At 38.9% G+C, this 27,448-nt stretch overlaps 1 protein-coding gene across 2 annotated transcripts in view; it reads right to left on the bottom strand.

The window, feature by feature from the left end:
• The window catches only part of EFHC2 (EF-hand domain containing 2), a 316,613-nt gene that overhangs the window by 83,110 nt on the left and 206,055 nt on the right, over window positions 1-27,448 (bottom strand). The window lies entirely within an intron of this gene.

Here is a 27,448-nt window from a genome sequence, read left to right as displayed (position 1 = left end):
CAAAAGAAAACAAGGATATCACAAGAAATGAATACTACAGGCCAATATCCCTGATGAACACGGGTGTGAAGATTCTCAACAAAATACTAGCAAATAGAATTCAACTACTCATCAAAAAAGATCATACTCCATGACAAAGAGGGATTCATCTCGGGGATGCAAGGATGGGTTAACACTCAGAAATGAATCAACATAATCCATCATATCAACAAAAGAAAAGATAAAAAATCATATGATCATATCAATAGATGCAGAGAAAGCATTGACAAGATCCAGCACCTGTTTATGATGAAAACCCTCGCAAAATTGGGAATAGAGGGGGACTTTCCTGAATATAGTCAAAGCCATCTACCACAAGCCTACAGCAAGCATCATCCTCAATGGCGAAAAACTGAGAGCCTTACCCCTAAGATCAGGGATGAGACAAGGATGCCCACTCTCTCCACTACTGTTTCATATAGTACTGGAATTACTTGTAATAGTTATTAGGCAAGGAAAAGATATTAAGGGCATCCAGGTAGGAAAGGAAGAAATCAAGCTCTCACTATTTGCACATGATATGATTCTATACTTAGAGAACCCTAAAACCTCTATCAAGAAACTTCTAGAAACAATAGGCTTGTATAGTAAAGTTGCAGGATATAAAATCAATACCCAAAAGTCAATGGCTTTCCTATATGCCAATAGTTAGAGAGAAGAAAGTGACATAAAAAAAAACAATCCCATTCACAATTGTGCCCCAGAACATCAAGTACCTAGGAATCAGGTTAACTAAGGAAGTAAAGGACCTGTACAAAGAAAACTACAAAATGCTACTTCAGGAAATAAGAGGACACGAGGAAATGGAAAAATATACCCTGTTCATGGATCAGGAGAATCAACATTGTCAAAATGGCAATACTTCCAAAAGCACTGTACAAATTCAGTGTGATTCCTATTACGATACTCATGACATTCTTCAAAGAAATGGAGCAAATACTCCTGAAATTTATATAAAAGAATAAAGCACCCACGAATAGCTAAAGCAAGTCTTATGAAAAAGAAAATGGGAGAAATCAACCTCCCTAACTTCAAACTCTACTACAAGGCAGTAATAATTAAAACAGCATGGTATTGGAACAAAGGCAGAGCTGTAGACCAATGAAACAGGGTTAAATATACTGACATCAACCCCAAGCATATGATCTCTAATATTTGATAAGGGGGCAAGAAAATTGAAGTGAAGTAAGGAAAGCCTCTTTAACAAACTGTGCTGGCAAAACTGGATGGCTACATGCAAAAAAGTGGGCTCAGACCTCTGCCTAACACCATGTTCAAAAGATCAAAATGGATTAAAGACCTCAACATCAGATCAGAATCCATAAGGTTCATTGAAGACAATTTTGGCAAAACCCTCCATGATATTGAAGCTAATAGTTTCTTCAAATATGTCACTCCACTGGCCAAGCAAGTGAAAACAGAGATAGACAAACAGGACTATCTTAAGCTAAGATGCTTCTGTACCTCAAAAGAAACAGTGACCAAAATATAAAGACAGTCTACAGAATGGGAAAGGATATTCGCCAAATACACATCCAACAAGGGGTTGGATATACCAAGTACTGGTTGAAATCTATAAGAAGAAAACATCCAACCCCATGAAAAAAGGAAGCGATGAAATGAACAGAAACTTTCTCAAAGAAGAAATATAAATGGTAAAAGGCACATGAGAAAATGCTCTACATCATTAATCATCAGGGAGATTCAGATCAAAACCACAATGAGATATCATTTCACACCACAGAGACTGGCCCACATCCAAAAGAACAAAAGCAACTGATGCTGGCACGGATGTGGTGAGAAAAGGACCCTCCTTCACTGCTGGTGGGAATGTCAACTGGTTCAGCCCTTTTGGAAAACAGTATGGACGATTTTCAAAAAAAATTAGAAATTCAGCTCCCATTTGACCCAGCAATACCACTCCTGGAAATATATCCCAGAGAGGCAAAAAAGTACAGTCGAAGAGAGATCTGCACTTGTTTGTTCATTGCAGCACTCTTTACAATACCCCAAATCTGGAAAAAACCTGAGTGCCCAAGAACAGATGACTGGTTAAAGAAACTTTGGTACATCTACACAATGGAGTACTATGTAGCTATTAGAAAAGATGAAGTCATGAAATTTACATACATGTGGTACTACATGGAAAGTATCATGCTAAGCGAAATGAGTCAGAAAGAGAGGGATAGACATAGAAAGACTGCATTCATCTGGGGAACATAAAGTAACAAAATAGGAGACTAGCACCCAAGAGTGGCCGAGATTAGTACCAGGAATTTTGCTGCATGGCTTGGGGGCCAGCCATACATGCTAGCGGAAGAGGGAGCTCAGATAGAGAAGGAAGCACCAAATAAAGGGTATTGGAAGGATCTTCCCAGGATGGGAGAAGCATGCTGAAAGTAGACTATAGACCAAACATAATTGCCACTCAATGCCTCTTTTGCAAACCACAACACCCAAAAGGAGAGAGAGGACAAAAGGGAATGCACTGCCACAGAGGTAGGGTGGGATGGGGGGATGGGGCGTGTGAGGGATACTGGGACCCATGGTGGTGGAAAATGGGCACTGGTGGTGGGATGGGTACTTGATTATTGTATAACTGAAACCCAAGCACAAAAATTTGTAAGTTTACCACTGTACCTCATGGTGTTTCACTAATAAAAATTAAAAAAAAATTTAAAAAAAGGAATGATACTTGCTCTGGGCTTGTGGTAGGATGTGGAGAAAAAGCGACACTCTTTCACTATTGGTGGGAATGCCCACTAGTCCAGTCTTTCTGGAAAACAATATGGACAGTCCTTCAAAAACTAGAAATCGAGCTTCCATATGACCCCCCAATACCAGTATTGCGAATATATCCTGAGGATTCAAAAAAGCACAGTAGAAATGACATCTGTACCTATACGTTCATTGCAGCACTGTTCACAATAGCCAAAATCTGGAAACAACCCAAATGCCCTAGGTCAGATGACTCATTAAAGAAAATTTGGTACATCTGAACAATGGAATACTATGCAGCTGTCAGGAGAGATGAAGTCATGAGCTTTGCTTATAAATGGATAGACATGGAGAGTATCATGCTAAGTGAAATGAGTCAGAAAGAGAGGAATAGACATAGAAGGACTGCACTCATTTGTGGAGTATAAAACAACATAACATGAGGCTGACACCTAATGATAGTAGATACACAGGATAGATAGACTGCTCCATAGCTGGAAGCCTGCCTCATGAGCAAAGGGCAGTAGGCAGCTGGAATAGAGAAGGGATCACTAAGAAAAAGATGGCTGGAGAAATCGGTCGGGATGGGAGATGTGTGCAGAAAGTGGATTAAGGAGCAAACATGATAACATCTCAATGTTTGTATTGCAAACCATAATGCCCAAAAGTAGAGAGAGATTATGGGGAATCATATCTGCCATGGAGGCAGGGGGAGGGTGGGAAAGTGGGGGGCATACTGGGGATATTGGTCGTGGGGAATGTGCACTGGTGGAGGAATGGGTGTTTGATCATTGTGTGATTGTAACCCAAACATGAAACTTTGTATCTATCTCATGGTGATTCAATAAAATTTAAAAAAGTAATCCATTAATTAAAAATTTACTCACAGGAAAAAAGGGGCCATGATAGTTTTAATTTTTATTTATTATTTTTACAGATTTACAAATTATCATGACTACATTTCAATCAAACAATGTTTGAGTACCCATCCCTCCACCAGTGCCTATTCTCCACCAATGTTCCCAGTCTTTCTCCCACCACCACCACCCCTTTCCACCCCTTACCTCTGTGGCAGACACATTCCATCTTACTCTCTCTCTCTCCTTTTGGGTGTTATGCTATGATATGCATATGTAATATATGCACTAAGCAGTCATCATATTTGGTCAATTGTCTACTCCAGCATACATCTACCACCCTGAGCGAACCCTCCAACCATAGGCAACTTTTATATAACTTGCAAAGTATAGAAAATATCTACTTACAAAATGCTTTAAGAAACAGTAAATGTTATGAAACTTATTTTATGAGACAGTTATAAAACAATGATATCTAATTTGGAAAAAAAGTAGCATGAGAAAGAAAAAGAACAGTGTAGTCGTATTTTTAATGAACACAGATATGAAAGCCCTAAATAAAATAAATGCATCTACCATGAACAGCAAAATAGATAAAAGGTGACATACTAAATTTAAAGTGAGAAAAAAGGTAATACATACTCTACTTATTTTAAATATTTTATTGCTCTGCAACTCTTAAATATAGTAAGAAAAACAGAAAAGCCCTAAGACTAAACAAGGAAAAGGCAAGTTTTAAAAATATGGTCTAAAATAAAATTGAAAATAATACACAAACTATGCAAACTCAAGAGAAAATGAAATCAATATACAAAAGAAATATACAAAACTCAATAGAGTTATATACACCAGCAACAAACAATTAGAAAATGTAATTTAAAGTGAAACAGTAGTATTTGCAATAACAACACAACTCTACGCTACTGCAAAAACAAGATACACCAAATTCTAGAAGGGAAATCACTTTCACAATAACAAAAGAATGACAAAAGAATTTTTGTCCCTAAGTAAACTGTAAATTTTACATTATTCCAGTAAAAATCAGATCTGTCCTTTTAAAGAACTAAAAAAGGTGGTCATAAATTTCATATGGACAATTTATTACTCAGGAATAGTCAGATGAGAAAAATTAGAGCTGTTATATATCATGACCTATCTTGATGTTATAGTAATAAATTAAAGTAGGTTTTAGTGGTTTAATGGTAGAAAAATAGATAAATTTAACAAAATAGAAATCTTAGAAATAAATTCATATGGATATGGAATCATGAAATATGTCAGACATGTTACTATACATCACTGGGAAAAGTCTTCAATGCATAATGCTAAAACCATTGGCAGCTCACATAGTGTTTATAGTTTATTAAAGAAGATGAAAAATGTATAAACAATAAAGTGAAATTTTAGATAAGTTTATGGGCTGGAGCGATAGCACAGCGGGTAGGGCGTCTGCCTTGCACGCAGCCAACATGGCCGACCCGAGTTCGATTCCTCCGCTCCTCTCGGAGAGCCCGGCAAGCTACCGAGAGTATTCCATATGCCAGACACAGTAACAACAAAGTCTCCAATGGAGACATTACTGGGCCCGCTCGAGCAAATCGATGATCAACGGGAGGGCCTTTACTTTACTTATAGTAAAAATATAAACTTCATATGACAAAAGATACCATACAGAACAAGCAAAGATAATCCCAGGCATAGTTATCTGCAATGCACAGAACCAAGAGAAGATACGCATAAAAATGTATCAAAAACAGAGCAAAAAGATTTAAGACACGCCAGAATAACATAATAGCATACAAATCATGAAAATATAAATTGATGTTCCACCTTGAAGAATAATTTAATGTTATTGAGTAAAGTTGAAGATACAGTCTATAGACCAGCATTTCTATTTTTAGGTTTCTATTCTGGAGAACTGGAGTCTATATTCACAGAGATGTGTAAAAGGATGGTCCTTTCCACCTATTTGTAATAACAAACTAGTTGTTCTAAGTGCAGGAGTCTGAAGAATGACTCCCAATGTTATCAGGACTTAATCTCTGGAACCCATAAAGACTTATTTGGAAAAAGAGTCTTCGGATATTGTTAATTTATGGATCTACTTGTAGAGAAATTATTATGGATTATCCTGATGGACTTCAATAGATATTCTTGCAAGAGAAAATAAAATAATTCTCTCTCATGTAATAAAAGGTGAAAAAATTAAAAAGTAAAAAATAAAGTAAAAGAGGCACAGATTACAGTAATATAGTCAACAAGCCAGACTCCAACTCTCCCAGAGAATTGCCAGAAGCAGCATGGCCTCATTCACACCTTTATTTTAACCCAGTGGTACTGACTTGGAACTTCTGGCCTCCAGAACTGAGAGAATAAATTTCTGTTTTAACTGACTTAAATATGGTCATTTGGAAAAGTGGCCATATGGAACTAATACATAAGTAGAAATCGGTAAACTGAAATTTGTTAATAAATCACACTAAAACATAATAATAAATGAGCTAGGGGCAGGAACAGTAAATGGATGTCTTGCAGACATGAGACCGAAAGTTTGATCCCTAGCACTGTCCCACATGCCAGTGAGATTTGGCAACTCTGTCAGAGCCAGAACAAATGTGTGTGAGCACCACAACCAACTGTGCCATACTCAGCAAGCATCACAAGCAAGTGTGCAGGCACTGTCACCAAGTGTATAACACTCGTGGTTATTGCAACAACAAAGGGGAGGAAGGAAAACCAGCAGCTAGATTTACATTACTGACATCGAGTTCCTCAAAATCATGTGTTTATTGAGAGGATATGTACAGTGTTCTGTCTTTACATACAATGTTTATTTTTGGGGGGGGGGTCACACCCGGCAATGCTCAGGGGTTACTCCTGGCTTTGCACTCAGGAATTACTCCTGGAATTTGCACTCAGGAATTACTCCTGGCAGAGGAGTAATATGGGATGCTGGGAACCAAACCCGGATCAGCCGCATGCAAGGCAAACGCCCGCTGTGCTATTGCTCTAGCCCCTACATACATTGTTTAAATGCAAAGCAATACTGTAACTATTTATGGAACTACATATACGAAAAAGGAAGAATGGGGATTACATATATGTCTTCATGTTGGTAAGGAAAACAGGTGCTGGAGAGAGCTTCATATCCACTTCAAAAGGTAATCCACTTCAAAAGGTCATCAAAAGGTAAAGGAGAAAATAACATCATGACCTTGTGAGAATTATCTTCAAAATGCAATCTTTAACATTTGAAATCAGGTCAGTATAATTCACCATATTAAAAATAGAAACAGAAAACTAATACAGTGGGTTATAATATAAATTATTCTACAAATAGAAATTAAAAGAAACTTCTATAACCAGATAAAACACATCTGCAAGAAATCTTTCATGAGTATAATATTAAATTTTCTTTTGTCACACACAGTGGTGCCAGGAATCACTCCTGGCAGTGCTTGGGGAACTATATGTGGTACTGGGGATCGAATGTGAGTCAGCTGCATGCAAAGCAAGAGCTCTCCCTTCTGTATTATATCTTCAGCCCAGCACCATCTTTAATGCTGAAAATCAAATGCTAAAAAAATAAATAAAATACTTTCCCCTTAATTCTAGGAAAAAGAGAATAATATTCTCTTCTATTTAACAATGTACTGGCACTTCCAGTCAGCACAATAAGGCAAGAGAAATAAATACAAAAGTATCCAGTTTAGAAAGAAGTAAAACTGCCTTAATTCACAGATAATACAACTGCAAGCCAAACTGAACAAAAAAGGAAGCCATCAGGACTAATAGGTGAGTTCAGCAATGCAGTAGTATATAAAATCAATATATAAGTATTAGTCATAGTGATAGCACAGGGGTAGAGCATTTGCCTTGCACGCAGCCAACCTGGCCGAGCCAGGTTCGATTCCTCCACCCCTCTTGGTGAGCCAGGCAAGCTACTGAGAGTATTCAATATGCCAAACACAGTAACAACAAGTCTCAAAATGGAGACGTTACTGGGCCCACTCGAGCAAATCGATGAACAACGGGAGAACCATGACCATGATCGTGACGATGTTCAAGCAGTATATAACTGGAACTGAAAATTAAAATAATACAATTTTGAAAAGCACACACAAAATGAAATGTTGAGAGATAAATCTGATGAAATGTGCAAGACCTGTTTCCTCCAAACTACAAAGCATTTCCAACTAAATTCCAAATAAAGAGGTATACTATGATTATGAGTGAATGTAATAACAATCAGAAAATGACAGATTGATTTTCCAGTTACAAAAGAAATACCAAGTACAAAAATGCCCAGTAGTTGGCGCATATGCTGCCTGATCCAACGTGATGCTTGCTCCCATGTGGCTGAGACCATGTGAAGCCTAAGCACATGTGTCACCCGCATCTTCCCTCTTGAAATGTGTACTTTCATACCTAATGTTGTGGTGTATGCAGGGGCCTTTGGAGAAGCCCGCGTTCTCTCTTGAGAGCGTTACTCTCACTTTCTCTCCCTCCTTCCCCTTCCAAACAAAATGTTTTTACTTCAAAAAACAAGCAACCAACCAAAAAACCAAACAACCAAAAATACCCAGTAGAGCTAAAATACCTAGTAAAATAAAATGGCTTTGAAAAAGAACAAAGTTGTGGGACTAACACTACCTGATTTCAACATTTATTATAACCCAGTAGTCAAGAAAACATGGTATTGGAGCCAAGTGAGATAAACATATCAATGGAGCAGAATATAATTCAGAAATGGGCACATTCACATGCAGACACTAAATTAATGTTAGATATTAAACCACAGGCCCAGGAAGCTTGGAGAACATGAGTTAATATAAATAAAAAACAAAAAAAATTATACCCAGGGGCTGGAGAGATGATGCAGTAATTAAGGCACTTGCCTCTCACAGCTGTGGATGCTTGTTCAGTACTTGGCATTTTGTATGGTTTCTTAAGCAGAAGTCATCCCTGAGCACCTCCACGTGTGGGCCAAATCCCTTCCCCCACCACCAAAAAAGTACTATACCTAGACAAAATATCATATTCAAATCATAAAATGTTTTAAGATAAATTCTTGAAATAACTGTGGGGTGGTTGTTTGAAAAATACTGTAGCAATTGGTGGCATGGTAGGGTGTTAGAGATAAGAATTACAGCAGGCTAAGAGGGTATATAGCTCCGTGGCGAAGTGCTTGCCTCTAATGTGAGAGGCTCTGGGTTTAAACTAGCGATACTAAACAAATAAAATAGAATATATGACTAGTAAGAATTATACATGACTTCTCACAAAACATGAGAGTGAGGAAAAAATATACTAACACAGAATTCCATATCCTATAAAAATATCATTCCAAAGTAAAGGAAAAATAAAGATTTTCTCAGACAAACAAACATTGAAGGAATATGTTGCTAAGTAGAGCAGCCTTGAAAGAAATGTTAAAAGATGTTCTTCATAACAAAGGGAATTGATACAAGTCAGAAAGGATCCACATAAATAAACGGGGTAACACCAGAGAAGGGCTAGGTGAAGGTAAAGAATTTGATTTTTCTTATTCATAAGTGATCTAACACAATAGCTTGTTGAAAAAAATTATGTCAGCAATCTAATAGTCTATGTATAGAGACAGAAGCTTATATGTTTGTCTATAATTTACATTCTTCTGCATAAGTAAATGAAAAAAAAATGATACAAAGGATGGAAGAGTTATGAATTTTTGTTATTATGCAGTATCTGCATTAGCCATGAATTAGTATAGTGTTATTAAAAGTGTATACATTGCAAATGCCCATGGCATTAGAGAAACCATAAAAAGATAAAAGGTAAAGGTAAAGGTAAAGGCCCTCCCGTTGATCGTCGATTTGCTCGAGCGGGCCCAGTAACGTCTCCAATGGAGACTTTGTTGTTACTGTGTCTGGCATATTGAATACTCTCGGTAGCTTGCAGGGCTCTCCGAGAGGGGCGGAGGAATCGAACTCGGGTCCGGCCATGTTGGCCGCTTGTAAGGCGAACGCCCTACCCGCTGTGCTATCGCTCCAGCCCATATAAAAGTAATAAGAATATTAAGTATCTAAGGAAAAATCTGGCAAAACACATATTTTAAAAATCTCTTTCAAAGTACAAAATAACAGTCTGATAGTTTCTTACAAAGTTGAATGCCTGCCTACCATATGATCCAAACATTCCATTCCTAATTCTTTACTCAAGAGAAGCAGAATTCCTCTTTTCTTCCTCCCCCTCCCACCCCTCTCTCCCCTCCCCTCCCCTCCCTCCCTCTATTCCTTCCCTCCCTCCCTCTATTCCTTCCCTCCCTCCCTTTTAAATTTTTTTTTTAATTGAATCACTGTGAGATAGTGTTACACAGCTGTTCATAGTCAGGTATCAGTCACAGTGTTCCAACACCCATTCCTCCACCAGTGTGTATTTCCCACCACCAATGTCCCCAATTTTCAACCCACCCCCAAGTCTGTTTCTATGGCAGACACTTTCCTCTTTCTCTTCTTCTCTCTCTCTTCCTCTCTCTTCCTCTCTTCCCCTCCTTCTCCCTCTAATCTTTCTCTCTCCCCTATGGTTTGCAATAGTTACTGAGACATCATATTCATTCCTTTACCTATTTTCAGCATACAGTTCTTATCCAGAATGATCATTTCAAAATATCTTTTTCAGAATTGTTCTGTATCATTTTTTATGTTCTTCTTAGACAACTTGAGGAATTTGTCACAATCATAAAATCATAAAACTGTATATACCAAGAAGAATTAATACTTTCCTATATAAGTTTAAAAATAAATTAGAACTTAAAAAAATCAAATGTGATCTTGGAAAATGAGGTCACAGCTTCCTTGGATAGAACATACATCTCAATTCACAAAAGCTACCTCTTTCGGCTCAGTGCATGCAGAATCAGAGTGATCTACTATTCTTCCAGATGGAAGGCACAGAACAAAGAGTTCTTTTGGAGTATATTCTGCTTTCTAATCAGACAGAGAGATCTTTTCTCAAGAGTAGCTTCCAAGATGTGGCACAGGATTTTTCTGCCTCTGTAATTAAAGAACTGGGAAGCTCTGATGCTACAAGAGTAAAGAATGTAAAATTGTTTCTGAAAAAATTAAAAATTAATTCAGGGCTGCATCTTTTCAGTCCTCTAATTCCCTAAAACATGATGATGGATTGTGCTCCTGTTACTATTGTGTAACAAATTGTCCTACAAACTATCTGCTAAAAACATCCATTCCATGGTTTCCAAAAATTCAGAAAAGGCAGAGAATGTCGGGGGTTTCCGTTTGGAAGAGGCTGAACTTGTGGACTTGAATGATGAGCAGATGTGTTAGGGTACAAGTACAGTGAACAGCAAGGCTCATCAGCTAAGGTCTCAATTTGAAATATCAATGGAATTATTGCCATGGTTTCTGCACATGCCCTGGGTTTCTTCATAGCACAGCAGCCTGAAGGTAGTAGGACTTCTTACCTGGCAGCTCAGAGCTCCAAAAGCAAATGTCACAGTACACAATGTAAAGAAGCCACATCTTTCCTGACCTGGCCTCAGAAGTCACAGAACATCACTTGTGTCATGTTCTATTTGTTACAAGTTAAACAAAAGACCACTCAAGATTCAAGGTGTGGATGGTGTATATACCCCCACTTTCAGGAGGAGTGTTAAGTTCACACTGCAGATGAATAAGCTGGATGGGAGATACAGTCCACCATAAGTGTAGAGCTACAGTTTCTTTGGATTTAGAAGATCACTGGTGTCTAGCATTCCTAAGCTAACCAGAATATTTAGTGAGGACACTTCAGTACTCAAGTAGGAATATTTTATGGAAGGAATTGTTGAAGACTATAAGATATGATAAAACATAGAATATCATCATTTCATTGCAAAAGAACATTTATTTTAACACTCATAACTATGCCATGGGAAGCGGTTAATGAATGGGTGAAGATAATGCCACTAATGTAATAAAAATGTTTTTATTCTAAAAATCCATTTCTAAGTTATATTTTAGGTTGTGGAATTTTTATTTTAATATGAAAAATTCTGGCCCTATAGGTTAAGAATTTTAAATTATCATTTAAAATTCATTCTTAAATGATCATTATCATTTAATCATTTTTCAGATTTTAAGTAAAATAAACCTCTATGCTTACCTCATCTCATATAAAAACTATTTTAGGGGTGAGAGCAATATGACAGTGGGTAGGGAGACTGCCTTACACATGACCAACCCGCTGTCATCCCATATGGTCCCAAGCATAGCCAAGAGTAATTCCTGATTGCAGAGTCAGAAGTAACCCCTAAGTATTGCCAAGTGTGGTCCCAGAATTCTCCCCAAAATTTAATTTTATGTGAGTCATAGGTAAAAGTGGAAGCTAAAATGATAAAGCCCTTAGAAAAAAAGCACAGAAAATATATCTTGTTGCTTGCTGAAAATAGACAATAGACCGAACATGATTGCCACTCAATTCCTCTTTTGCAAACGACAGCACCCAAAAGGAGAGAGAGAACAAAAGGGAATGCCCTGCCACAGAGGCAGGGAGGGATTGGGGGGTGGGTGGGAGGGATACTAGGATTAGTGGTGGTGGAGAATGGGCACTGGTGGAGGGATGGGTACTCGATCATTGTATAACTGAAACCCAAGCACCAAAATTTGTAAGTCTACAATTGTACCTCATGGTGATTCACTAATAAAAAATAGAAAAGAAAATATATTCTGGTAACTATGAGATAACCAAACATGTCTTAAACAGATTATACAATGCAATAAGTATAAGAGAAAATATTGACAATTTGGACTTCATCAACACTTTATATGTTTATGTAGTCATCAGAGAATACTACTGTCAAATAAGAAAGATGGTAAAAGGGTTAAAGTACTTATCTTTCGGGCCACTGGTTCAATTCCTGGCACCATATATAATACCCTGAGCAACACCATGAATAACCCCTGAGAGCAGAACCAGGAATAAATCTTAGGGCTTCCCACACCAAAAAAAAAATAAATACACTAAGAAAATAAATATTATGAAAGAAATATGTGGAGTGGCTGGAGATAAGGCTTATTAGTAATGCATTTACCTTGCATGTGTGAGGCCCGGCTTTAATTCACAGCACCGTTTTTTAAAAACCACAATATTTTCAAGTCATGTATCTGAAAAATGGCATCTAAAATATATAGAACTCCTACAATTCAATAATATAGGGCTAGATAGTCTAGTGGGTGGGGAGCTTGTCTTGCACACGGCCAACCTGAGTTTGAGTCCTGGCAATCCATATGGTTCCCCTTGCACCACTTGGAGAGATCTAAGTGCAGGACAAGGAGTGAACCCTGATGACTGCCACATGTGGCCCCAAAACAAAACAATGAAAATCAAAAAACCTCAATAAAAAACCAACAAAATATTGGTATAAGATTTCATTATCTTACTTGGGGGCACATGAGATTTAAAGGGTACTTCCCCGAAATATGTACAAAATGTTATTTACATTTGTTTACCAAATATTACACATGTATCACTGTCACTGTCACTGTCCTCCCGTTGTTCATCAATTTGCTCGAGTGGGCCCAGTAACGCCTCCATCGTGAGACTTGTTGTTACTGTGTTTGGCATATCGAATACATCACGGGTAGCTTGCCAGGCTTTGCCGTGCAGGCAAGATACTCTCCGTAGCTTGCCGGACTCTCCAAGAGGGGCGGAGGAATAGAACTTGGGTCGGCCATGTTGGCTGTGTACAAGGCAAATGCCCTACCCGCTGTGCTATGGCTGTAATATATATTAAATATATATTATAAAAATATAATAGTTAAAAAGCACATTTAAAAAGTGCTTAATGTTATGAGTGATCAGGAAAATGCAAACTAAACTACTACAAGATAGGATGACATGGATGATAGTTTCAATTTAAAAACCTTACAATACCAAATATTGCAAGGTGTGGCCCCCAAACCCCCCAAAACTTAATTTTAGATGAGTCATAGATAAGAGTGGAAGCTAAAATGATAAAGCACTTAGAAAAAAGTACTGGCAAGGTTGTGATGTGACCAGATATTCATATATTACACAGGGGCAATGTAACTGGTACATCCACTGGGTAAATAAACTAGGGAAGAGAACACTAGGACAGTAGGGGAGGGGGAAATTGCCTGCCACAGAGGCAGGCTGGGGGTCAAGAGGGAATTAGGGGAGGGTAGTGGAACTGGTGAAGGGATTGGTATTGGAACAATATATACCTGAAACTCAATCATAAGTATTTTTATAATTTTGTAATCCATGGAGATTCAATAAAAAATTAGATAAAAATGCAAAGAAAGTTATATGTTCACAAAATTATCTATACAAGAGTGTTCAGAAAAGGATCATTTATATTAGCCACAAATTGTGAATAACCCGGGTATCCATTAATAGGCTAAAGAATAAACAAGGGAGTATTAAAAAAAAAACAATTTGCTGATATGCTCAACAATATGTGTGAACCACAAACCACAAAAATTATACCGAGAGATTCCACAAAAGAATACAGTACATAATTTCACTTATATGAATTTTAAGGACAGGAAAACTGCAGTAGAAAAGAATCAGGGAAGTACTTACCTCTTGAATGGGACTCACTGGGATGGGGTAGGAGGGAATATCCTGGCTGCTGGTAATATTTTATCATAATAGGTACTTGGGTTGCACAAGTGTATACATTTATAAAATCCCAATAAATGCATTCTTAACGTGTGTGAACTTGGGGCAGGTAGGGATAGGCCACACTGGCAGTGCTCAGGGATCGCTCTTGTTCATGCTCAGGGGACCATGTAAAGAGCTGGTGCTAGGGGTAGAACCATGGTTGGTTGCAAGCAAGTAAAGTACCCAAAGCTCTGTACTAACTCATTGGCCTCCATATTTATGATCTTTTGAACAATGAAGAACGATGAACCTTTTAGAGGGAAGTCAACAATGTCTGTAATTTTCTTAGAAATACACCAAAATTATGGTGGATTAATGGATAGATGGATAAATAAACTAAGAGATATAACATAGTAAAATGTTAATGATCCAATAGAAGTGCTGGGTTCAATCCTCTCAAATTTTTGGACTATTTTAAAATTTTTCCTTAAATGGTGGGAAATGGATGAGTAAAACTTGGTTTCTAATATGATAAGATTAGGAAATTTTATAAAACTATACCATTCAACTTTAAATTTTAAATGCAAAGTTCTGAGATTTCATACCATTGGTATAAAATGTTCAAGAATAGAATACAATAATTTTAAGCAAGTTCATTAATCAATACTATATTGTTTAGTAACTTATATCATTCTCTGATTCTAAGCCACTTGCTTAGAACATCTTTCCAGCATTTGCTATTATATCTTAATAAAAATTGATGCAAGAAAAAAAAAAGTGTTCAGTAATCTTTCCCCAAGCTTTTTGGTTTAATTTGCTGGGATTTTATCTAAAATTCATCTTTCACTTTTTTATAGTTGCTCAGCGTTTAAACCAATAAAAGAATAAGGAATACATTATCAACAACTTGATATGTACCTGGCTAGGATTTCCTCAATGGACATACAATCTTTAAAGTATTTATATAAATATACACATACACAAACTTTGAAATTTTGGACAGAAATAGGATCACATTACATACACATTTCCGAATGTTGCTTTTTCTAAAAATCAGCATGACATAAATTTGGTGGTAGTCATTAGTGCCTGGCAATGCACAGGAGTTACTCCTGGCTCTGCACACAAGAATTACTCCTTGTTGGTGCTCAGGGGACCATATTGGATGCTGGGAATCGAACCCGGGTTGGCCACGTGCGAGGCCTACCCATTGTGCTATCACTCCAGCCCCACTTTCCTCTTACTTTATTTCATGGGGGCTTGCTTCCTCAGCAGTGCTCAAAGATGCACAGACCATTTAGATGATATGTGGCCTGGCAGTGCTCAGGAACCATGCAGTATCAGGGATCAAACTCAAGACCTCACACATAGGCGGTATGGTGCCGCCAGCAGGTCAATCTGTACCTGTGAGGCGAGTGCATCAGCAGCCTGATGGCACCATCAGGCTTTCAGATACCCCAAAATTGCTGCTGTGCCTTTGGCCAGACCCCAAAAACTTGGGGCAAAGTTTACCAAGAAAGTAAATGACCAAAAGTTAGGTATGTGGGAAACACACCCACAAACCACCTCTGGCTCAGCTATATAATTGGAGGCATGGCCTCTCTTGTGTCTGATCGAACTGCTTAATGGCCATGATTCCAGAGACTCAGAAACAAATTTCAGAACCCAGAGGCTTTTGGCAGACATGTGTCCTGTTCCTGCAGTAATTAATGGCACTGGGCCACTCCAAGTGGGAATAGGTTTCGTGCCCTGTACTGTTCCCCTGGCGGCCCAGTGACCGCCATCCTCCAGAGGTCACCAGACAGTCAGGTTTGGGCCTGCAGTGACGAGACACACGGGGTCTCACCAGATGGGGGTGGAACTGACCCTTTCCCCTCCCCATCCCAACAAGACCCCGAGACCCCGAGTCGCCACCTACAAACGGCCTCCCTGGCTCCTGATCAAGCTGATTAACAGCCATGATCTCAGAGACTCAGAAACAAATCTCAAAACCCAGCGGCTTTTGGCAGAAATGCATCTGGATTGTATACAAGGTGGCCGCTGCCTCAGAGCCTATTGGAAAGCCAGGTATGAGCTGGCGGTGATGGGGCAACTGCAGTCTCATGGGAAGGAGGGCAGTACCAGCTTGTCCTTCACGCCCTACCAAGGTCACGAGTTGCCCCCCATGAGCGGTTTCCCAGCATGGCCATGGCTCCAGAGGCAAAAGGACTTAATCCAGAGCCTGGTGGCTTGCGGCAGAAAAGTGAATGGACCATGCGTTAAACTATGGCGCCATGCCTCTCTGGGAGGGAAAGGGTGTTGCTCCCTTCCACCTTTTTCCCCCCTGGCAGCAAGGTGGCCGCCCCCTCAGAGCTTATTGGAAAGCCAGGTATGAGCTGGCGGTGACGGGGCAATTGCATTCTCATGGGAAGGGGACAGTACCGGCTCATCCTTCATGCCCTACCGAGGTCACGAGTTGCCCACCTTGACTGGCTCTCCGGCACAGCCATAACACCAGACGCACAGAAACCAATCTCATAATTATCTGGCTCTTTGCAGAAATGCAAAATTGCAGCCCTGTGACATTATATGATTCTCATAACCAGCTATAGAAAACAAAGTATTTCACAATGCCTTTTCAGCAATTCTGATTATTGGGGGGGGGGGGGGGATTCTAAACAATAATGGTGCATCTTTTGTCGAAATAATGAATGTAATCAATGTAGAGAAGAGTTAAGTAGAAATAATCTACCTCACAGGCATTGGTAGGGGTGGGAGGGGAGGTATATTGGGGTTCTTGGTGGTGAAAAAGGAGTACTGGTGAAGGGAAAGGTGTTTGATCATTGTATGACCGAGACAAACCTGAAAGCTTAGTAACTTTTCCCACGGTGATTCAATAAATAAAATATAAGAAAAAAATATGAAAAAAAAGTAAGCTGGAGTTCATGCCCAATTCAATCAGCTAATCAGTGGTTGAATAAATAGCAGTACTCCTACATAAATTAAAAAAAAAAGACCTCACACATACACAGAATGTGCTCTATCCCTTTGAGCCATCTGCCTGATTCCATTCCTCTTTCTTTTGGACACATGGGTAAAGCCATGTACTTACTACAGGTCGATGTATTGAAAGCAGAAATGACATATTGTTCTTCAAAGCGGAGAATTTGTTGGGCTTCATCCACCAAATATCCTTTTTTAGTAGTGATCACCAGCATTCAAGGCAGTCGCTGATATGCCAGCTTCTGTCCCTGAGTGTTTTCTTATGAACAATTTTTTCCTAAAAACTACAATTTAACACAGAGTGGACAAGAGACAAACCTTTGTTGATTTTAAGGTAAAAAGGTAAAGGCCCTCCCGTTGATCGTCGATTTGCTCGAGCGGGCCCAGTAACGTCTCCATTGGAGACTTTGTTGTTACTGTGTTTGGCATATCGAATACTCTCGGTAGCTTGCCGGGCTCTCCGAGAGGGGCGGAGGAATCGAACTCGGGTCGGCCATATTGGCCGCTTGTAAGGCGAACGCCCTACCCGCTGTGCTATCACTCCAGCCCTTGTTGATTTTATTCCCTGAGATTTGCAGGTTAGCTGTCACTGTAGTAGTACTATATCGTCTGGACTGATACAATTAACATTTCTTCAGGTATTAATATTTGGCCTCCCATATTCTTTCTAATGGCTAAATAGTTCTGTTATTAAATTTACTGCAGTAGAATCTACCTTATTTTTGATTATTTGATTTTTCCATGTTTTTACTATCATAGCTTGCTCTAACAGTGCATGCATAATGCACACACATACCCACATATATGACATTTTATGTGGACATTTTTTGGAACAAAAAATTGTAAAAGGTCAAATATTAGGTAAAATAGTGTAAAAAGACACATATTGTCAATTGCTTTCCAAAATACCCAATTAAAAATGCATTACCAACCACGAGAGTAGTTGTGGAATCAGTGATATCCTTCAAAACTGTTCCTAATACAGACTTGAACACTGAGAGTGGGAGTGGTGATAACTACACAAATACAGAGGTGAGAAATAAAACCCCCGAGATTCCATAATATGTAAACAAGTGATAAATCAATGGGAAAATTTTAAATTTTAACAAATGTTAATATAAGAGGTAGAAATTATATTCCGTTATAGTTCCAGCTCTAACAATTATTGGGCATCTTTTCATGGCTTTAGAGACCATCTGCAGTCCTTCTGTGAATTATTCCTGTCCTTAATTCTTTTATTGTTGATTTTAATGTGCTTTTCATAAATATTTGATATTAATTCTGTAGTTTTAGATCTGATAGCAATTTTTTTGACTTGTCATTTTTCTTTGAATCTTGTTTGTGATGTATTTTACTATAGAGAAATATACAATTTTCATGCAGTCAATGCAGACCTTTTTTCCTCTATGGCTATCTGGAAACCTATATCCTACCACAAAATAAAACTGTATTTAAAAAAAACCTTTCCCAATAAAATCCTATTAAACCTTTATTAACTGTACATTAGTTCGCCACTGATTTGAGTTCTCCACACATTAAAGGAAGTCCACTAAAATGGGTCTTTTATAGACGCTATCTTTTGGGTTATTATCCTACTACTATATTATCATGAATATTTTGGGTTATTACCCTACTACTATATTATCATACTTTAAAATGTCTATAAATTCTATTATTGAATGTAATACTCTGCACAATATTTTCTCAATTTCATGATTATATCCCATAATCAATAATCAATAATCATTTTTCATCACTAATACTGTAAAACCAAACCAAATCTAACCACAGCAACAACAAAAGCTACAATATAATTCTGATTAGAATTGCTTCAAATGTACAGATCACTTTGGAAACATTCGAATTTTTACAATGGTGTCTTCCCACTCAGATATATTTCAAGGTTTTAAAATTGTATTCATTTTAGTCTTGCACATTTATTTTTCCACTTTATTCCACAATATTTCTATTACTTTCTTTTTATTCAAAGCACTATGATATACAATACAATTTTTGTTGCCTCATTGCATAACATTTTCTGGTTATTAGTGGTATGAAGTAAAACTATTGTTCTTTAATAATTTTGTTTTGTTTTGGTTTTTGGGTCACACCTGGCAATGCTCAGGGGGTACTTCTGGCTATGCACTTAAGAAATTTTCTTGATGGAGTGTGGGTGACATTATGGGATGTTGGGGATCGAAACCGGGTTGGTCATGTGCCAGGCAAGAGCCCTCCCTGCTATACTATCTTTCTTTTTTTTTTTTTTTAGTTTTTGGGTCACACCCGGCATTGAGCAGGGGTTAGTCCTGGATCATGCACTCTGGAATTACTCCTGGCAGTGTTCAGGAGACCATATGAGATGCTGGGAATCGAACCTAGGTTAGCCTCATACAAGGCAAATGCCCTAGCCGCTGTGCTACTATCTTTCGAGCCCCAACTTTATGTAGTTTTCTTGATATTGGCTAGTTTGCTGAACTCTTGATTCTATTTTTAATCTGAATCTTTTAGAGTTTTTAGATACACAAATATATGTAGATACTAATTTATGTCAACTTTGAGTTCTCCTTTGGGTTATATATTCAGTGATACCTAAATGCTTATTTCCACTCTATCCAGGGTAACAAAATAATAAAATTTTATGGCAGAAAGGGACCTTATAATAATCTAATCCAAAGGTTATCTAGTCACATTCCTACAAGTGTATGCAGGTAAGATAATTGGGAAAGGTATAAGACAGTAAGGAATTACAGAACTAGGAAAGAAAAGCAGAAAATAAGTTCCTCGGAGACTCTTTCTCATCCTCAACTGATTGTTGCTATGAAGCAAACACTATTTTCTAAAAGTCACCAGATATATAGATTTTTTTTAATTTTAAAGCTCCTAATTTTAAAGACATTGAACAAAAGTCAAACAAAAATACAACTCTCAGCTTCCAATTAATGAACTTGAACCTAATCCAGTATCTTCATTTAAGAATTTAAACTCTAAAAGGTTCATTAAAGATTGCAGAAGAATCAAAGTACAGAGAAGAGTTATGTGTTGGTTTCACTGCTCGGTAGATCAGAGCAATATCTGCAAAGTGGGAAAACTAGGCAAGTAGCTTTGCTTGGTGTGGTTACTAACAAGGAGTTTAGTTTACAATGTCAACATTTCGTTTTCTGTTTGGCTTGTGCTGGCTTGTATTTGCTCTCTCTCAATATTCATAGCAAATGAAAAGGGTGTTTACAATTACCTTTCTATGTCTGGGAAAATTTCTATCTTATATTCCCTGCTACCCAACTTAGAATTTCAAGCACAATTCCCCAGCATTCCTTTAGGTATGAAATATGTAGCTTGGGGTCAGAGTGATAGCACAATGGGGAACACATTTGCTTTGCAGTGGCCAACCCCGGTTTGATCCCCGACATTCCATAAGGTCTCCTGAGCACCACCAGGAGTAATTCCTGAGCACACAGCCAGAAGTAACCTCTGAGCATCACCACGTGTGACCCAAAAAAACAAATAAATAAGTCAATAAGAAATAAATATGTAGGCTCTACCAATCAAGGAAGCTGACTTTGACTTGAGTGGGACTGACAAGAAAAAACAATAGCTTAGAATGAACCATGTGCATTATCAGAGGTATCCAGTTTGGCTGGGGGTGTAGTTCATTGGTAGAGTGGATACCTAGTCTGTGCAAAGGGTTCAATCCCTGGCACTGAAAAAAAGAGGGGGTGGGAAGGGGCAGAAGGAGGAGAAAGTAATAAAAAAAAAAAGAAAAGAAAAATAGGTGGCCAGCTTTCCAGAGTGCAAAGGACACAAGACTGCCAAATGTGGTGGCAGTAATGGTTTTAGTAAAATATGGTTCTTGGCAGCAGTGCAAATGCAGCAACGAGTAGTGGGTGGTGCAGTGGTAATACAGGCCATGTTCTCATCAGTTCTACAGGCCTGTTCTGGGCACTGTTCCTAGAATTTAGCCTCAAGCTTTTTTTTTTCTCCCACCATTTCAAAGATACTGTGAATCCAAAAAAAAAAAAAAACCAAAAATCAAAAACAAAAAAAAAGATACTGTGAATCACCCAGGATCCTTTTAATAATTTTTTCCCTCCTTCATTATCCAGAGAGAATTCTGCTTCTTAAAGCTACCCACACCAATACAAACAGCATCACCAGGAAATGACATAATCAAATCAAAGAACTCAGACTTTTTGATTCCCAGGCCAGCTTTCTTCCTATGGCATTATGTTATTTATACTGAATGCTTTTAGAAAGGTTCAACATGATGTTTTGAAAAATGTATGCTGAGTCTCCCATCTCAAAGATACACTATGAAGATTATCAGCATGTCTATTTGGTTCTTGATGGAAGTAGATGTTTGAAAGCTTTTAGAATTTGTTTACTTTTTGCTTTTGTTCATATAGATTCACAGTCTGGTGGCTTCCCAAACACCAAAGTACTATACAGATTTGAAGCAGTTCTTATAAAAATACCCATGACATTTTATAAAATATAGACGAAATGATGTTAAAAATTATATGGTGTACTAAAGTCTTCTGAATAGTCAGAGGAATCTAAGGTAGAAGGAAGATGGTAAGCTTTTCCCCTCAACATTAAATTATACTATATTTATATGAGAGAGAGAGAGACAGACAGACAGACAGAGATGGAGACAGACAGAGAAGAAAAGTGCTTGCCACAGAGGCAGTCTTGGGGGAGGAAGGAGTATGGTGGAGGGTTGGAGGGAAAAAGTGGTGGGAAAAGTATAATGATGAAGGGACGGGTGTTCAATATTATATGACTGAAATCCAATCATGAACAACTTTTTAACTGTGTATCTCACTATGAGTCAATTGAAAAAATATATAAAAAATTATACTAGAGAGCTACAATAAAAAAAGACATTAAATAAACATCCTACAATAAAAGCTCCAACAACAATGTGTACAGAGTTGGTCAAATTAAGACAGAACAAAACCACATAAAGGGAGAGATAATTGTCTGAGATAAATCAGGATGAGATCATTAGAATGTTCTAAGCACTAAATTTACAATCTTCTTCCTTGAAGTGAAAGACAGTAAGAGGGTGAATTATACTAATGTTTCCCAGCCTTGGTCCACCAACAAAGATGTTTACTTTCCACCTTCATGGCCTCTAAGTTTTGAAGGCTTTCTTCCAACCTCATTTACTGGAGAATGTCTTCAGTGACCTCATCTTGGGTAAACGTACACTTTACTGAAATATCAAAAACAGGGGCTAGATTCCTATTAGTATTTTCTATGACACCAAGTTTCCACTATCAAGACAAAGAGTTTTCATTTTCTAGTGTCCACTATGTACTCTGTACTATAAAAAGAATTTTCCACACATTATCACATTTATTTATGATAGCAACCTATGTTCTAAGGACTACTATTTTAAGGGTGAAAGCATTGTTTAGCAACTTATGCAAGGCCAGCAGGCTGACAAACAGCAGAGATGAGCTTTAGATTTAGGCCGCAAGTCCAAAGCTGATCCATTTGTATTATACTACTTCCATCAAGAAGTCGTTTAGTTTTACAGGGGATACTTTTCTGAGACTCTATATCACAGAAAGAACTTTTGACTTAAAGTTCACAAGCAATCTCCTTGTCCTGAGACTGGTAAAGGGAGTATGAGGAAGAATTAGGCTTTAATTCACTATGTTCACTGAGGTCTGAGACACTAGATTAAAGGTATCGCAATGAGACACAAGGTGAAGGAGGCACAGAGCCTTCTGAGAACTCCACTTAAGAGAGGAGACAAGCACACAAGCAAGCTACGCGACGCCAAGTGTCATCTTGAATGGGCAGATAAACACTCCGATAGGGGGCTGGAGGGTGGATCTGGTAAGTCTTCCCTGACATGAGGCCCTCGTTGCTGCTGTGGCCACGTGTATTCAGAGTCCAGGCCCACGTCTCATCCTCCTCATGTTCCTGATGGCAAGACTTATTAGCCCTGACAAGTCTAGTCCTCACCTGGCTCCCTGCTGCAATCTGCCAGCTATTCAGCGTCTCTGAAAGAAAGCTCTCTGCACTTTCTTGGATAACCAGCAGCGACTCTCAGAGGCAGTCTGAGAGACCATGAAAGAAGGGTCCAAGAGGAAGAGAAAGAGATCCACTTGAGAGCAGAACTAGTGACCCCCCCACTGGTAGAAGAGAAACAGTCCCTCCCCCACTTCCTTCCTAGTTCCCGATGACCACCTCCCCGAATTCCGTCAGGTCAATTTTGGGGCAAATATCTCCATAAGGCCCATCCATTAATTCATCATCAATAGTACTACCTTATACAGAGGTAGTTTATTTGCTCTTTCCCTCCAGACATCCCTGAGAATAAGTACAATCTTTGAGAAGAAAGGAAATGCCTGGGGCTTGGCCCACTGCCCAGAGGAACAGGTCCAGGCTCTGAGGCCCCAGGTGGATACTGCAAGTGCCAAGTGCACATGCAGGGAGGAGAGGATCACACTACCAAGGCCCAGACGCCTGCAACACAAACCTGCCTCTGCCTGCCTCCTCAACTATTTCAACATGCACATTCTGAAAAGGGATCGTTTTCTGGGCTAATTTATAAATCTACATGGTTAGCATTTCACGGTGTCCATGTCTACAAAGGACCGTAGAGATCAGTATATAGACAAAAGCGTGAGAGGTACAGGAATGTTAAGAGAGCGGCTGTGTCACTTGGCTATGAGAGTCACATCTAGCTCTCCCTGGTTCTGCTAGAGTCAGAGACAAATTGTCCTGCTCTGGTACAAGGTAATTAATTATTTACTTATTTGTTGCAAACTTTAGACTGAATGTTCCTTGAAAAATAGAACCATTCATTAAATTATTCAACAAACATCTATTGCTTGTGGCAGGAGCTGATTGCGGAGGCAGGAAGTAAACAAATAACTCAACATGGGTTTACCAGTGGGTAATAGATGAAAAGCACTTAGCATGAAGCTTGGCTCACAGTAAGTAGTCAATAAAGTGGCAATTTCTACAGAAGTATTCTTCAAGAACAATGGAAATAAGTGAGAGGGGAAAGTAAAGGGTCAGATCGTGACCAAACTCACCTGAAACATTGAGAAGTTGGGATTTTCCTTGGAGACAATGATGAGCTATTGCTGGGTTTAGCGCAAAGGAGTGGCATCAATCTGGAAGGTAACTGGCAAAACTTTGGAGAATAAAAGTTAAGAAAAGGCAATTGGGCAACTTGCAATAGTGTCCAAGTGAACAGTGGACAATGGTAAGAAGAAAAACTGCAACAGTGAAGCTTACAATAGAGAAAAGTGATTTAAGAAGTACAATTTCAAGGGCTGGGTAGGAGAGGTCAAGATAGGGACAGGAGAAAGACAAGTCTTGGACCAGGCCCTGGAGGCAAATATGGTGACCTTTACCAAAATAGGGCTACAAGCTGTATCTTTGTGGCAGAAGTGAAGTCAATTTAGAGAAGGTTATTTTGAGATACTTAAGGGACATTTAAGGGGAGCTGTCCCCAGACACATTCACATTTCCAGCTCTACAAAGGAAAAAGCTCTAGGCTTAAATAACTAATAAGGGTCAGAGAAGTGAGGCTGGCTAAAAGATAACCAGTCAACAAATACGTATTAACACCAGACTACTTTCCAGGCACAATGAAAAGTGATAAAGCAAAAGCAGAAAGAATTCCCTGATCTAAAAGAGATTTTATTATTGCCTGAAAGTAGACACACACACACAGATATAAACAAAAGAAAAATATTAGTGAGGGTGCCAAGCATAGAATTAAATTAGGGTGTGGTGTGCTGGTGGTTGGCTGTGTAGCTCCTCTGCCTTTGCACAAGGAAGGGCATAAGGGGTCAAAGAGAGCACTATAAAGCATGAGTTAAGAGAACCATATGTGTGGCCAACCACAGAACTGCAGTGGCCAACAGAGAAAGTGGCACATATGAGAATCAGGGACATCTAAACGTACCCTAGAAAAATTCTAGCAGCTCATGATTCCATCGAGGAATTAAAGTAGGCACTAGGTGTGATACACAAGTGAACAGGATGGTGGAGGCCCCTGCCCCTCAGAAAGCTCACATTCGAGTAGAAGGCACACATGCACCAGCCACATATGGGGTAGAGAATTGAAATAAAGTAACTGAAAGTTGGGCTAAGTGTTGTGAAAAAAAATACTCTATAAGGGGCCCGGCTAACAGTGAGTGATCTCTGTTAGGTAGCACAGTCAGAAAGAAGGCCATCTGAGTATGCAGTACTACGAAAAGGATGTTGGTATGGGGATTCCAGGTGGAAAGGCCCTCAGGTACATGGGCTTGGAAACTGGAAAGAGCCTATCACACTTGAGAAACTGAATGGCAGGACTGGAGAACAGAAGGTAAGGATGTGGGGAATTAAGGGGCACCACTGAAGACCCTGTTGGCTATGGGGAAATGTGCACTTCTTACTGCAAGGACAATATTGTGCTATTGAAGGGCTTTTCAAGCCAAACATGACCTGACCAGATTGTCCTCATAAGGAATTTCTCATCAGGAGAGGATCTAAAGTTTGGGAGTTGGCGACTTCTAAGTATACACTGCGTTTGGTCATGCTCTTATGACAGTGTGGCAGCCCTTTATTCCATCCACAAGTTAGGGCCAAGCTTCCATATCCAGAGTAACTCTTCCTTTCTGGATCCTCTCTCTGGCCTAAGTGCTTCCCAAAGAACCCCATAAAACTCACTAAAGTGTTTCTAATAAGCTTTTTCCAGCGTTGGGAAATAGATGCTTTTAAAAATGGACACTAACAAAATGAAAGCACATCCTAATTTCTAATGAAAATTTGTTTTTTCTGCCACTGCTTTCCATTAGCCCATGGCCTGAGTGATTGTTTTTGCTCTTTTCTCTGCCCCCCCCCTTTATTTTCCCAAAGGCCATGAACATGTGTACGACTATGAACAACAACAAAGAACTATAAATTCTTATTGATCCCAGAAGGTTGGACACTCTAAACAATAAAAAACATGTCCTCTGGTGGCTTTTTTGCTAAAAAACATTTTGGGAACAATAAAGGAGCATTGTTAAAACAACAAATGAGCTGCCGGGATGCTTTGGGCCAAATGAGAAGCTCAGGTCACCAGGTACTGTGGCAACAATGACTTCAGACAGACATGAAGGTGGAAGGACTTTCCTTCTACCTTCTTCAGGGCTGACTTCCTCATTTCTCAGCCTACATCTTGACTACATCAAGCTGAGTTTCCTATATAGCTTTCAGTCCCTATTGTTTGCAAGAGCCAGAATTCTCTGCCTAAAGAGAAAGTCCTCTTTGTCCTCCATCCATAATTTAATTTACATTCTCCTGAGCTCTCTGTTCACTTTGTTTTCTGGCTAAAATGTTTCACAATCATCTAGACCCTGTTTTTGAATTTCCTCGTGTTTCCATGAGTTGGAAATTTGCCTAGGTCAGCAACTGGACAGTCTCAGAATTCAGCTTTACCTTAGAGAAAAATCTTTATTATTTTATTTTCCTTCAAGATATCTAACTACTCTCATATATTTCTTCACAATTTATTTTCACATCTTTTAAAATGCAAAAATGTTTCTCTTCTGTGGCATTCCTAGGTAGAATGTCCCTTCCTTAATCCACAGATATCAAAGGGGTGCTCTTTTTTTTACAATGATTTTAAGTCACTTTATTTTTTTAGACTTATAAATTTTTGTGCTTGGGTTTCAGTTATACAATGATCAAGTACCCATCCCTCCACCACCACGGGTCCCAGCTCCCACAGGTCCCCACTCCCCATCCCCCCCGTCCCACCCTGCCTCTGTGGCAGGGCATTCCCCCTTGTTCTCTTTCTCTTCTTTTGGGTACTGTGTTTTGCAAGAGAGGCATTGAGTGGCAATCATGTTTGGTCTATAGACTACCTTTAGCATGCTTCTCACCCTGGGAGGGTCCTCACAACACCCTTTATTTGGTACTCTCTTCTCTATCTGAGCTTCCAAAGGGGTGCTCTTACACTACATTTTCCCCCTTGCTTTTCTCACTCAGATCCACCCTTTCCAGCAACCTCCTTTAATGCCATGATTACAAGAAAAGGTGACAGTGAACAGCTGACATAAGTGAAGCCATTTTAAAATGGAGTTGGAAAGACACTACAGGAAAACCAATTTGCAAATTTGGGTCAGACTTTTGGATTTGGCCAAAGAGCAATGAATTGTTTCATAAACAAGTTGCTTGAAAAGTACATAAGAGCAACAATATATTGTTTGGAAAAACTGATAACCATGAACCTTTATCTACTTGTACCT

Source organism: Sorex fumeus, unplaced genomic scaffold (assembly GCF_029834395.1).
Source record: "Sorex fumeus unplaced genomic scaffold, SorFum_2.1 ptg000086l, whole genome shotgun sequence".
Lineage (NCBI taxonomy): Eukaryota > Metazoa > Chordata > Mammalia > Eulipotyphla > Soricidae > Sorex > Sorex fumeus.
Note: the sequence above shows the minus strand (reverse complement) of the source record. Positions and strands in the feature narration are given on the sequence as shown.